The sequence below is a fragment of the Anarrhichthys ocellatus genome, unplaced genomic scaffold (genome assembly GCF_004355925.1).
Source record: "Anarrhichthys ocellatus isolate YVR2014 unplaced genomic scaffold, GSC_Weel_1.0 scaffold12, whole genome shotgun sequence".
Taxonomy (NCBI): Eukaryota; Metazoa; Chordata; class Actinopteri; order Perciformes; family Anarhichadidae; genus Anarrhichthys; species Anarrhichthys ocellatus.
In genome coordinates, this window is record NW_022280042.1 from 8692502 (window position 1) to 8704714 (window position 12213).

Genomic DNA, 12213 nt, shown 5'->3' on the forward strand with positions numbered 1-12213 from the left:
GTATGAATAAAGTTCTTGAAATAAAAAAAATTCTGCATTTCCCCCTGCGCCCCACCTGCAATACCGCCGCGCCCCACTAGAGGGGCGCGCCCCACAGTTTGAGACCCACTGATTTATAACATTGTCACTGATTTTTCTATTGTTTATTTTTGGTTGGCACACAAAAAAATCAGAAACCATGCTGGCATTGATGCATGTTGATACGGCAGATGTGTTGCATATTACACGTACGTTTCCTCTGTAAGATGGAGTAGCTTCTGTGATTAGTGGTGGAAGAACTAGCCTATGAATATTTTACTCAAGTAAATGTAGCAATACTACAGTGGGATAAAATACTCTGTTACATGTTAAATCACTGCATTCAGCATGGTAAGCTACAGAAGTATCAGCTTGGGGTTGCGGTTGGACTGGGAAGCTTGCAGGTGTGAACTCAAAGCAGGGCTTTGCTGGGGAAAGATCAGTTTGACTTTCCCTGGATAAATAACGGTCAGAAGGGAGTGTGTTGGTGCACTTGTCTGTTTGATGCGCTGCACCTTTTGAAGGCGGCCTGCCTGTGAGCGGTCAGCGGGTCCCGGGGTGGGAGGCGGCAGGGACGAGGTTAAGTGCAGCTTTTACGCGCACACAGCGAGGGAGAGGGCAGCGGTGGCGGCCCGGTGCCTAGGATGAACTGAAATGTTTGTGTGTGTGTGTGTGTGTGTGTGGGGGGGGGGGGGTCATAGCCAGCAGCAAGGTTAATGCAGGGATCCTCTCACACACAGCTGCCCTGCTTTTTCTTTGTCTCTCTGTCTCAAAGAGGTAGATGTAAAGACACACACACACACACCATAGGTTCAAAGCTGGATCTTTTATTTGAAGTGAAGGCCATATCCTCGGCTTCATTAGGCTGGACATTCACTTTCCACTGTAGTGTGCTGCCTTTGTTACTTCAAAACTTTGACTGATCGCATGTAGTGTCCATTTTGTCACATGTATTGTAAAAGCAAAAGGAAACACTCACACAGAGGCGGCTCTTTCATGCTAAACAAATTCATAAATACATTATGTCTTCTTTTCAATGTCCATATCTAATGTTGTATTACCATACACTCCACGACAGCTCATCAAAACTTCCTTTACGCTTTTCATCGCACCGCAAGTTAAAGTGACACCAAAAAAAAAAAAATCACACGCTTATTGTTACATCTCATCAACATGCAACATTTGTCCCAAAGTTACAGGCAGGATCATGCAACGGCGTACAACAGGAGGTCCTTCAGGAAGTGATTTCCATCATCCCTTCTTGTCCTTAACAGCCTGTTCACCGTGAAGTCCGCACGCCGGCTCCGAGATGACACGGTCTTGATTGTCCCTGTGATTTGTGATATCATCGCTCTCGATGTCTCATCCGGCACCCTCCCCGTCTGTGGGTGTGTGTTGTGTTTGTGGACGCGTGGGTGTCCCGGAGAGATGCTGGGCTGCGCTAAACACAGCTGTTGTTGGTGCCTTTGCGTGTCTGCATCCAATTAGTTGTTTGGTGGTGTATTTGTCTTATTTCCGTGGAGATCGGGATGGATGATGTGACATCGGTTTCAGTTTTTTCGGTGTTAAGGGCCATTCACACAAGCCCATGCCCAAACTCCAGTCAGGCCTTTTTAATGGGTTTGCTGCAATCAATCATTCAATGCTCGAGGAGGCAAAGTAAATAATGTGCTGAGTCTTCAAGTTTGGAGCTCCACTTTGGTGTTTTTCGACAAACAAATGTGTTTCCTTAGGTTGTGGTTACATGCAGCAAAGGTCTCCATCCGGAATCAAACCGGGGATGTTGCGGTTTGTGCATCTTCTTTGAATTAAGTTTGTTAACTTACTGTCTGGTTTGTGGAAATATTGACATTGTCACCAAGTTCCCACCAGCTCCTATTTGACTCTTCTTCCTGCCTGGACACTCTTCTCTTACTGTGCTGCTGTCTGTCTTCTGTTACAGTGCTCGTCTTTCCCACCTCATGATGAGATCTTGGACCACAGTCAGCATCGCCCTTGTGTATATTGTGAACAACTTATGAAACACTAATGTGTTTAATGCATATGTCACTGCTCCTCACACTTAACCTCAGAGTCTTATGTCCTTTAGGTAAACAGAAAACGCCTATTAGCGCTGTTCAAACAGAGCATGACTTAAGAGTTGTATCTTATCCCAGGCGGAGCTTCTCCTGTCAGTGAGGAAAGGTTGGAAGAAGATTCATATCAATCTAAAATATTAAAAAAGGACAAACTACAAGTGCAATAGGAAATAAACAGCCATGATGCAACGCAGACATTTAAAACCAACCTTGGCCTTGATGTTTCTTGTTTAGACAGTGCTTTTAGTATGATTTGTGTCCTTTATGGATGTGCTTTTCAAGGAGATCAATTTTCCCACAAAGCCCTTTATTTAGCCATTCGGCTGGATTATGAAAAATGTATTAATTAAAATAAGAGCCTTCTGGATGGCATCACGTCACTTAAACAGATCAAAACATAATATTTATTGGTGACGCTCGCACAGAACGCAGAAGATAAAGTTGATCCGAAGTAACCTTGATTGCCGGCGAAAACTCAAAGGGATAAAGTTTGTGAGTTATGATCAAAGTCTTGATGGCGCCGCCATCAATCAGAGAAGCGACGGCTTTGCTTTCCGTCACCAGCACAGCTGATGAGATGCTGACGTATTGGCGTCAAGGTGAGCTCTCCGCACTGACTGAGACGGGTGTGTTTGGTGTGTAACTATAAGCTACTGGGAAAAGGAGGTTAAAAGCTATATTTCTTCATATTATACTTCAGGCTGAACTCTTTAAGATGTGGAAAAATCATCTTTCATCTTCCCCGTCTGTTTGATTAGCAACTTAAAGAGCTTCAACTTCAGCATGAGATGTATTTTGATATACAAAAAAGAAAGATTCCTTGTTCAGTCCAAGCTAACGCTCACTTTCCTGAACACCACTGGAGCAGCACGTTTACTCGGCAAGCCCTCGTCTCATTTACAGTGATTGATTAACGGTACAATTAAAATTCCGAGCTGAGATTGTTTTGATTAATATTCCCTTCTTGTCTTGAGATTCCAAACCACCCATGATGACATGGAAATAAATAAACACACACCGGAGCAAGGGCAGAGTTCTCCGAGAGACGAACAACATCTACCCAGGAGCTTTGGAGAGAGAGAGAGAGGGAGAGAGAGAGGGAGAGAGGGAGCACTTCCCATATTTCTGCTGCTGATTGACAAGGCTGACATATGGAATAGTTCACCTATTCCCCAGTGACGGGGAGATGGGGGAGAGCGCGCGGAGAGGCGGGTAAACTTGCCTGCGAGGCTGAGCACATTTCTTTCCCTTTTTTTTTTTATTTCTAGATTCAGTGCTGCTGATCAAAAGGACTCATATCTCCCCTACTAAATTTAGCACCAGTGGCAATTAGTGGCGGAGTCACACAGCCATTCCAGGAGCAGCTGACGAATGGTACCTTAACAAGTCGGAGATGTACGCCACAGTCTGATGGATTTGTGTGTGCACAGCTGAGAGGAACATACCGCGGCGGTTGTCTCTCTGTGTGCATGAGATACACGCAGTGTGTGTTGGTGGGCTGGGTGGTGGAGACGTGTGTTGGTCTGTGAGCTTCAGCTAAATGTGTCCTTTTAATGTACGTTTGATTTGTCAATAGGCGGAATATTAATCAACAACAATTTCGATAAATGCAAATGAGATAGTTTATCAGGGATATTATGATTTTGAGCTGTTTCGTGTGACGGCGTGTTCGGGCCAACAGTGAAAGTAAGCAAAGGAGCGGGACAATATTCTGATAAACATCCAGATTAATGGTTGTGAATTCACGAAAAAATAGATTGATTTGGTAAATGTACGATTATGAAGTCATACGGTACATTTTGCCAGCGTCTGCATTCCGTTGCTCCTAAAGTGACGTTTTTTGTCTCTTCTTTCTGTGTCCTTTCATGGACATGAATAAATACTTCTGCAATTGATATATTTTGCACTCGGCAGGCTCCTGTTGTGGCACAAATGTGGTTCCTTGCCAACAAACCAACACTTTCTTTCTCGTGTATTTCTGACTTCATAATCTCAGAGAATATTCTTTATTCTTTCTGAATATTCCCTCCATCCTCCTCCTCTGTAATTATTATCACAGGCCCTAATATGCCGCTGTACTGTAGTGGTATGAACAGTCAGGAGTTGATGATGATCCTGCTCTTCCTCTCTAAATGTGGACACGGCATAATGTCCCGAAGAAGAAAAGCATCAGAGATTTGCTGGGCAAACACAAAAGAAGCTTAAAGCAGCATATGCACACCTGCATCTTCACTACGACGACTTCATAATCACAACAAATGATGTTCCTGTCAAAACACACAGATGTGATCGCTTGAAACGGACGGAAACAGACGGAAGGCCAGACAGACAGACAGACACGCTGAGACACAGCCGGCTGAATCAGACACCATATTGCTGACAGACAGGATAGGATGACATCATGGCTCATTTGAGTCACTTCCCAGTTAATGCAGAGACGTGGTGATATCAATAAAGCAGCATTTCCTGTAAACTAACAAAACAACCACAAATATAAACACAGCACCGGGATGATAACACTGAAGGAATTCACTTCCACCGTGTGTTGCTGTATGTGATTTAAATGTGTATTTCCTGCAACTATCGGTGCTATTTACCTGTAAGTCTGTAAGAGCTGCTCAACCTTTTTGAGAACAGTTCTGTGTTACCGCTGCAGGAAGTGAAGTCGATGAACTGTTCTTACATCATCCTCACTTACTCACGAGAGTCTGCTGTCTCTAAGACACACACACACACACACACACACACACATGGCTAGCCAACCTCCTTAGAAAGAGAAGTCAGCTCACCGTCTCAGTAGAGGAAATGAGCTATCTGCTCCACTTCTCTGAGACACACTTTCCTCAGCACACATGCACATGCAGTTCCCCCTGACATTTTTAGGCAATCTGTACTCCTTGCAGATCTTCACTTTGTTTGTATCTGTTCGTGAATACATGCAAGCACATGTGTGTGTGTGTGTGTGTGTGTGTGTGCATCCCGAGCGTTGAGTGAGTTTGACCTTAAGCTTCTCTTCCCTGTTTACAGTCTCAGCTCTTGTGTATGTTTCCTGGGCCCCCAAGATATGAGAGGGGAAAATATCTGCCGACAGCCCATCACAGTTCACGGCTCTTTGTTTATCCATTAATAATTGAGCATAGCTGAAGACAATACAAGGCGTGTGTGTGTGTGCTTGTGAGAGCCTGCGCTTTTGTGAGCAGGTATGTTCTCAGCTGGAATGGAGAAGGGTGTCGCCGAGGGAGCGTACGCCTCGCATCGCAGTTTTGGCTAAACTGCAAGTTTTCTCTGTGAGGTGTGAGGGAGTGAGCACGCATGTGTGTTACTGCAGTGTGCCACAAGATAACGGGAAATAAATAAGGATTTTTGAAAGTTTTTGTAAATTGTCGGTTACCATCTAGACATGACCAATCATTAAAAACTGAACTGAGACGAGTATCAGTCGGCAAGACCCTTGCTTGTTTAAAGAAGTAGTTGCTTGTTTTTGGCCACATGGGGGCAGCACAACAAACACTGACATATTATCGCTGTATATAGTGGACATGGCTGACATGTCTACTTTTACATCCTGCAGAAGACAGACAGATTATCATGCATTCATTTTGAGTCATATTTGATGCATGGAAGTCCAATATTCACTCCTATTTTGCTCTTTCTTACATATCTCCCTTGCTGTGCAACAGCTTTGTAGTCCTTTTTATCTTCTATTCGATGTTCTTCGTGTTTCCATCCTGCTTGTTTTTACAACAATAATAAGAAATTGTCTTTAGTTGAATCTGTTTTATCTCCTGGAGGAAGTGTGTCTTTCTGACTGCTAAATGCACCAGTAGCAGCTAGTGGCTAACTTTGTGTTTCTGTTGTTTGATGCTCAGAAGCTAGCGGCATTAGTCTGAAAGTAGCAGCCTGTTGTACCTGAAAATGAGGCTGGCATCGATACGTGGCAGTGAGAAGTGACGCCGACTTGATTTACTGCTGTGAGTTCCAATCTAAAGCAGGATCTGTCCTTACCTCTCACTCCCTCCTCTAATTACGTGGGCCTGTTAGACGTTTTCCCCCTCAGAGAGCTCAACGCCAGAACAAAGTCTAAAATGTTCCCCCTCTGAGGCGGCCCTCGAGTGAGAGTCTCCCGACGAGAGGCGAAGACTCCGGTCCTCTGGGGGATTTCAGCATTTTTCGCAAAAGCAGGAGGATGTGAATTTACAAACAAGTGGAAAAAACGAGGCACGGAGAGAAAGGATAGTAATGAACGAGAGATTGCTGCGGATGCCATCCACTCCATATGTTGTGGCGCGTATGATGGGAGAGTCAAATAAAAAAATGTAGGCTTGTGATCAGACAACACTGTAACACTGGGAGTGAATCCCCTCTGGTGCTGAAAACAAGCGTTCTGGTCCCAGAAAGCGAGGTTTCTGACAAGTAGGTAAAGTGTTGATTAGCATATCACACTTAGGCTGAGAACGTGTGCTCCATTACTGAAAACTGTACATAGACCCAACAACAAATCACTTTCCCAGAAGTATGCAGGGTGTCATGTAGCATCCATCCATACGGCTCACAGTCCGGCTGGTCACGTAAAAGTCGAGCAGATGTGAGAAAGTATTTGTCAGTGTAGGACTTTAAAGCTGTCGGTAGACCAGATCATCTCTGGCCAGCACTAAATTGAGCGAGGGCTGTGAGCACTGAGCTGACACACAAACAGAAGGGGGGACATCCACTGCGCCTCATTACACTGTGCCGGTAGGCTGTCTGTCACCTGGCAGTACAGGAATACGAGGTGTGCCGGTATTATATTGAATCTGGATGAGCTGATAATCAAACAGCAGCAGGAAGTGGGGATGCTGTGGTAACACTTCTAAAAACTCTCCTTGTTTGATCATGCTGTGGTGTTATTCTGACTTAGTTGCCGCATTGAACTAGGGCTGCACAATTATGGCTAAAATGATAATCACGATTATTATTATTCATCAGTTTTAGGGAGATCATTTCTTGCACGTTCACATTTAAATAAGCATAGCACTGCTTCAACTTCCATGTTGTGCTACATTCCTGCTGATGTGCAAACCTTTTTCATCAAAACAAGACTTGAGAAAAGGTTCTTCTTCACCTGAATATAGCAGATTACAAAGAGCGTCCCGCACACAGTGTGTTCCTCTTCTACTCTGGACTGCAGCTGCAAGCTTCAGGACAGGTTTTCAGTAGGTTGCGCATGCAGCGACATGACGGCTCCCCAAAATTGAAGCCAAAACATCTCGATGGCTGGCGGGTGACTCGCTGTTAGTTTAGGAAGCGCTTGATTTGATACACAGGAGAAAGTCTGTCTGACATATGTCCATGTTTAGCTCCTGTATGAGGCCTTTCACAGACAGTTGGCACCTAAAACAGACCGATAACGTTGAGAAATCCGAGGGTTGTAATGTAACTCTCCTCTCTTTTTACAGCTACTGTTGAGCAGATGAGCTGCTACAATGGAGCTGCTGCTCAGCGTGTCAACAAATGTGTGTAAGTGTCTGGTTCCGTCAGTAAGATGCACAAACCCTGTGAAGTAAATATGACTAAAAGGCTGTATAGTTGAAAAAGTACTGCACTCTTTCATCTGAAATGTGTTTCCATAAGTCTTTCCTTAACTAACATGCCGACATTTATTATAATGCAATGTCATTTTGTCTGTGTTGCTTGTACTTGTTCTGTTTATTTGTCTGTGAGTATTCACCGTCTCTCTCTTTCTCTGTCAGCCTCTCCAACCGTCTCTCCGCATCCATCACATGTCTACAGAAGTCCACCCTCCTGCTCACCCATCAACATGCCGATAGACAGCCGTGGATGCCACTTCCTTTGATATGGTAAAGCAATATTGCACTTCATCTCTCCTTTTTATTTGCCCACTTGCGAATGAGATGCCATTAGCGGTGTATTGTGCTCCTCTGGCGCGGGGAGAAAAATACCCATCTCCAAAAGGATAGTCGGCGGCTGCTCGCATCCTGCAACGCCTCATTAGTGCATTGCCTTCGAACAAACGTATCAACAATGTTCTGAGCTAATAAGCTTTTATATTCCCGGGCTATATGATGTAGAAAGAGGCAGAGCTGAAGGTCACGGGTGCGTTTGAACGCATCAAGTGGCTCCGCGAGGGAATGATTTATCTGGAATTATTGCTGTGCTTTGCTCTAGAGAGTTGGCTTTTGATGTGTGCGGTTGAAATGGCTTCTTGAAGAGGCGAGATAGGGAGCTGTCATCAGCTGGACACAGGCTCTTCCCTATTCTGCCTCAGACATGTAGCACACACATGGGTGGCAAGGCAGCGTATACATTAGAGAAAACTCTCCTGCAGCCAAAACATTGTGCGGTTGGCTTCTACTGCATTCAAGGTGTACTTTAAAGGAACAATAAGCCCTGAAACACTAAAAGACACAATGTCACATTGAGACATCTACAATGGAGTATTCTTTCATCTATCAGAAACATCATTAGATTTAGATCAAATCTCCCTTTAGTATGAAAGAGCAAGGGCACCTTTGGCTATTTTCCGGTGATGTTTAACTATTATAAAGGCACTAATCCATCATAGAGGAGGAAGAGTTACCAGTCAGCCGTCCATAATTAAATCCAGCCACAGCACATGTTGCATTTTGACAGTGCAGCGCCTGGAAAAATGTGAATCGCTATCGCTCTCCCTGCCCACGCATTTAACCCCCCAGCTGAAGGCAACAAGTCTACGTCCCTTCTCTGGAAGTTGTCAGAAGGCACGCTGGAAAATGTAGAAAATCATTTACCGGAGTAGAATTAGATATTTCACCATGGATGGGGGGGGGGGGAATCCGGCTCCGAAAATGCAAATTGTTCTACAAAATATCTCTTGGAATATGTTCAACACACCCACAGATTAATGCTGTTCTATACTGTGAGCATTTTGTTTTCCATAAGAGTTACTGTATGTTTGAATAAGTCCCTGTAACTCTACCTCCTCGCTCAATGCCAGCCACTGTAGATAAGTCGGCTAAAATATAAATGTCTACATGCATGAAGCCATGAGCAGAGACGTAGAGGCACACATAAACATAACAAACATGCATGCAGCATCCCACTCCTCCCCTCCCGATCATTTGGAATCCACATTAAAATGCAATAACGAGCGAGGTAACAAACTAATTATCCCAATTAGCTCACTGTTCATGCAAGCGAGCTCAACTGTATTTGTTATCATCCCACTATTCCAAAGGCGTCCTCTGGGGACCGCAGACTGCTGGTGCACACCCCCCACACAGTCATGACCACTTTCCCACAAAACATCCGGCCAGGCACGATGGGACGCCAAAATGTTATTGTTTTTTATTTTCTGTCTTTATAGTTTTGAGATTTTTACCTCAGCGCTTGCTTCTCTGCTACCAGGAGCTCTGTTTTCTTGAAGTTGTGTCGGCTTTCAGGCATTTCCCCCCCTTGTGTTGATTTGAGTGTTTGAATGTGTAGTCCTGGTGGGATTGTGGGAGTCGGAGTACTGTCAGGTCTAATTGCCGTGTGGTGTTTGGTCGGGAGACGGGCCTGATTAGGGAGGAGGTGAGGGAAAACATCATGTCCCCACTCTCTCCTCTCAGTGTCTCACCCGTTTTCTGTCTTCCCAGCTCTTTTTTCCCCCTTTTCTCCCCTCCCTCTGACTCTCTACATGACTACACAGAATGATGGCGGTCCTGCATGGCTCATTAACGGGCAGAGAGAGACGGACAGACACAAAAGGATAGGAATAGAGAGAGGGGATGTAGAGAGGGCAGCTCACAGACTTCTCAAACATAGGTTACCACGGTGCTCGCCTGGTGTCTGCCGACTACATCAAAGCCTTTAGATGCCAGTCGAGGGGCAACACGAGCTGCCAAATGAGCTGCGAGTACAGAAGGATCAGTGGGAGGAGGTTCCTGCAAGGACTGAATGAGTTTTATGTTTCATTTCTCTCATTCTTTAAACCTTTTGTCTGTTTTTAAAATTTTCTAAATTAATGTCATGATCATAGTCAATGTAATATTTTACCATCATGAAGCATGAGCAATATCGCTGAAATTATTATAATTAATTATGTATTGATATGTTGCCAGTGATTTACTTCAGCAGGAGCCCAGTTGCTCTCTGTTCATTTAGTAGAGTAAACTAATAATAGAAAAGCTAGTGCGGTTACCTGAAGATGCTTCACAATAAATTAGGTTTATTGTGATATTAGTGGCTTTAAACACAGGAAGTGATGACGATGCTTTTAATAAGGGTTGCAAACAAATGCTTGACTTGTCAATGGGTGGAGGGAACAGCATCTTCAAGACATGAGCGGGAATGGTCATTCTTGACCCTGGGAATTTGTATCCCCGACTAAGAATCAACAGTCAAATCATAGTCTTACCTATTGTTGAATAGGCACTTCATTTAATACATCTGCATCCCATTGTTACACGACCCCTAAACCCTGACTAGTTGAGGACTTCTTTTTCAAAACCTCTGGACTAGCAAAGATTAGTATTTGTGAAACCCCAACTAGTAACCATCATTTTCTTCTATGCAGACGATACTACACTGTTTATATTCATTGGTATTAAGCGTGGTCCATATTTCAAGGCAACTAATAGTTGTTCAAGGTAAGGATGCCCTGGAGAGGCACTGTCCAGTGCTTTGTAAACCTCTTCCAAGATGAGAAGAAGCAAGAGAACCCGCAAAGATGATATCAGCACGCTTGTGAAATAATCATCACAAGATCTTTTCCTGTTCTGAGTCACGGGGTGAAGGATAACGAGAGACAAACAGCGGAGATGGATAGGTGCAAGAGATGGAGTAAAAAAAGAGGGAGAGAGAAAGAGCAAGGCTGCAGGGACCAAGGGTGAAAGTCTAAATCTTTCATCCTCTCTCTGGGTTCAGAACGAGAGAAGAATTGTAGGTTGGATTATTGATGCTAAGCCGCAGAAGGAGCTTAACTTCAGCTCTTCTCCTATGTCCTGAAGACAGCCAGGCTATCTACCTGTCTCACTGCCAGACAGAGGAATCTGCAGTCATGACTCACTGGCCTCTGAATGGACTGAGTGTGGACACGAGGGTCGTCTAATTTGCCATTTAATTTCCTCCTTGAATATAATAATACTGTGTCAATTCCTCCTGATAACCAACAGCAGCAGCATCATCATCATCGCCATCTAAAAGCAACGCTGACCTCAGTCAGACAAGCATTTGTAGAAGCTGCTAATTTTGCCAGATCTGATTTTGTTGTGCAGTTATCTGGAGACGGTTGCATGTGCATTCCAACTGGCTGCCATCTCCGCTCCTTCAGCCCCTTCACGTCTACGCCGGCCTGTTATTCAGTCGGGAGATTCAACACGAGTCCCGGACAAAACACTTGAAACACTATTAAGCCTGTAGTGGGTCTTGTGTGTGCCGGTTGTAAGCCTCCTCTTGTCAACACGACTGTAGGATGCAGACAAGTGCACTGACTGGATGGAGAGGGAGATACTCTGCAAAAAATACCAGTTCTAACAAGCCGCTTAGTCACACGTTCGGTCTTCAAATCACATTTTTCTTCAATCGAGTGAGAAATTGAGGCAATATTTTCTGTTCTTACCCCTGAAAATTCTTTTTTTTGTGAGAAATTGGCAGTTTTATGGCAATAATGTTCAATGATATCATGTAAAAAGCAGATTGTCATGTTATTATCAAGGTATTTGTGCTTTCTTGAAAATATAACATTTAAACATTTACAATAAAGTGACCTTTGCTCACTTTGAAGGCAGGTTTCCTGCTAGTTTTGAAGAAGATCCTGACTCTGTTACCCGGTGCTGGATGGAATAATTGCGATGTTGGATATTTCTTGCAGTGGTGGTGGGTGAGAGTGAGTTAGAGATTGCTTGTCAGGGCCCTGATTTCAACGTTCTCCGCTGATGATGATAATAATAACCATTCGCAGGAGTGGCAGCAAATGGGGAAGAGAGAGCATGGACGTCTTTTTAAAGAGGCGTACACGCAGTTACTTTCTGCAATCAAAACACAGATTTCTGAAGACGAGTTGGCGCAGAAAGCACACACACACACACACACACACACACACACACACACACAGAACTCAGCCATAGATTGCAGTGCACACATCCTGTTGTTTGCCATC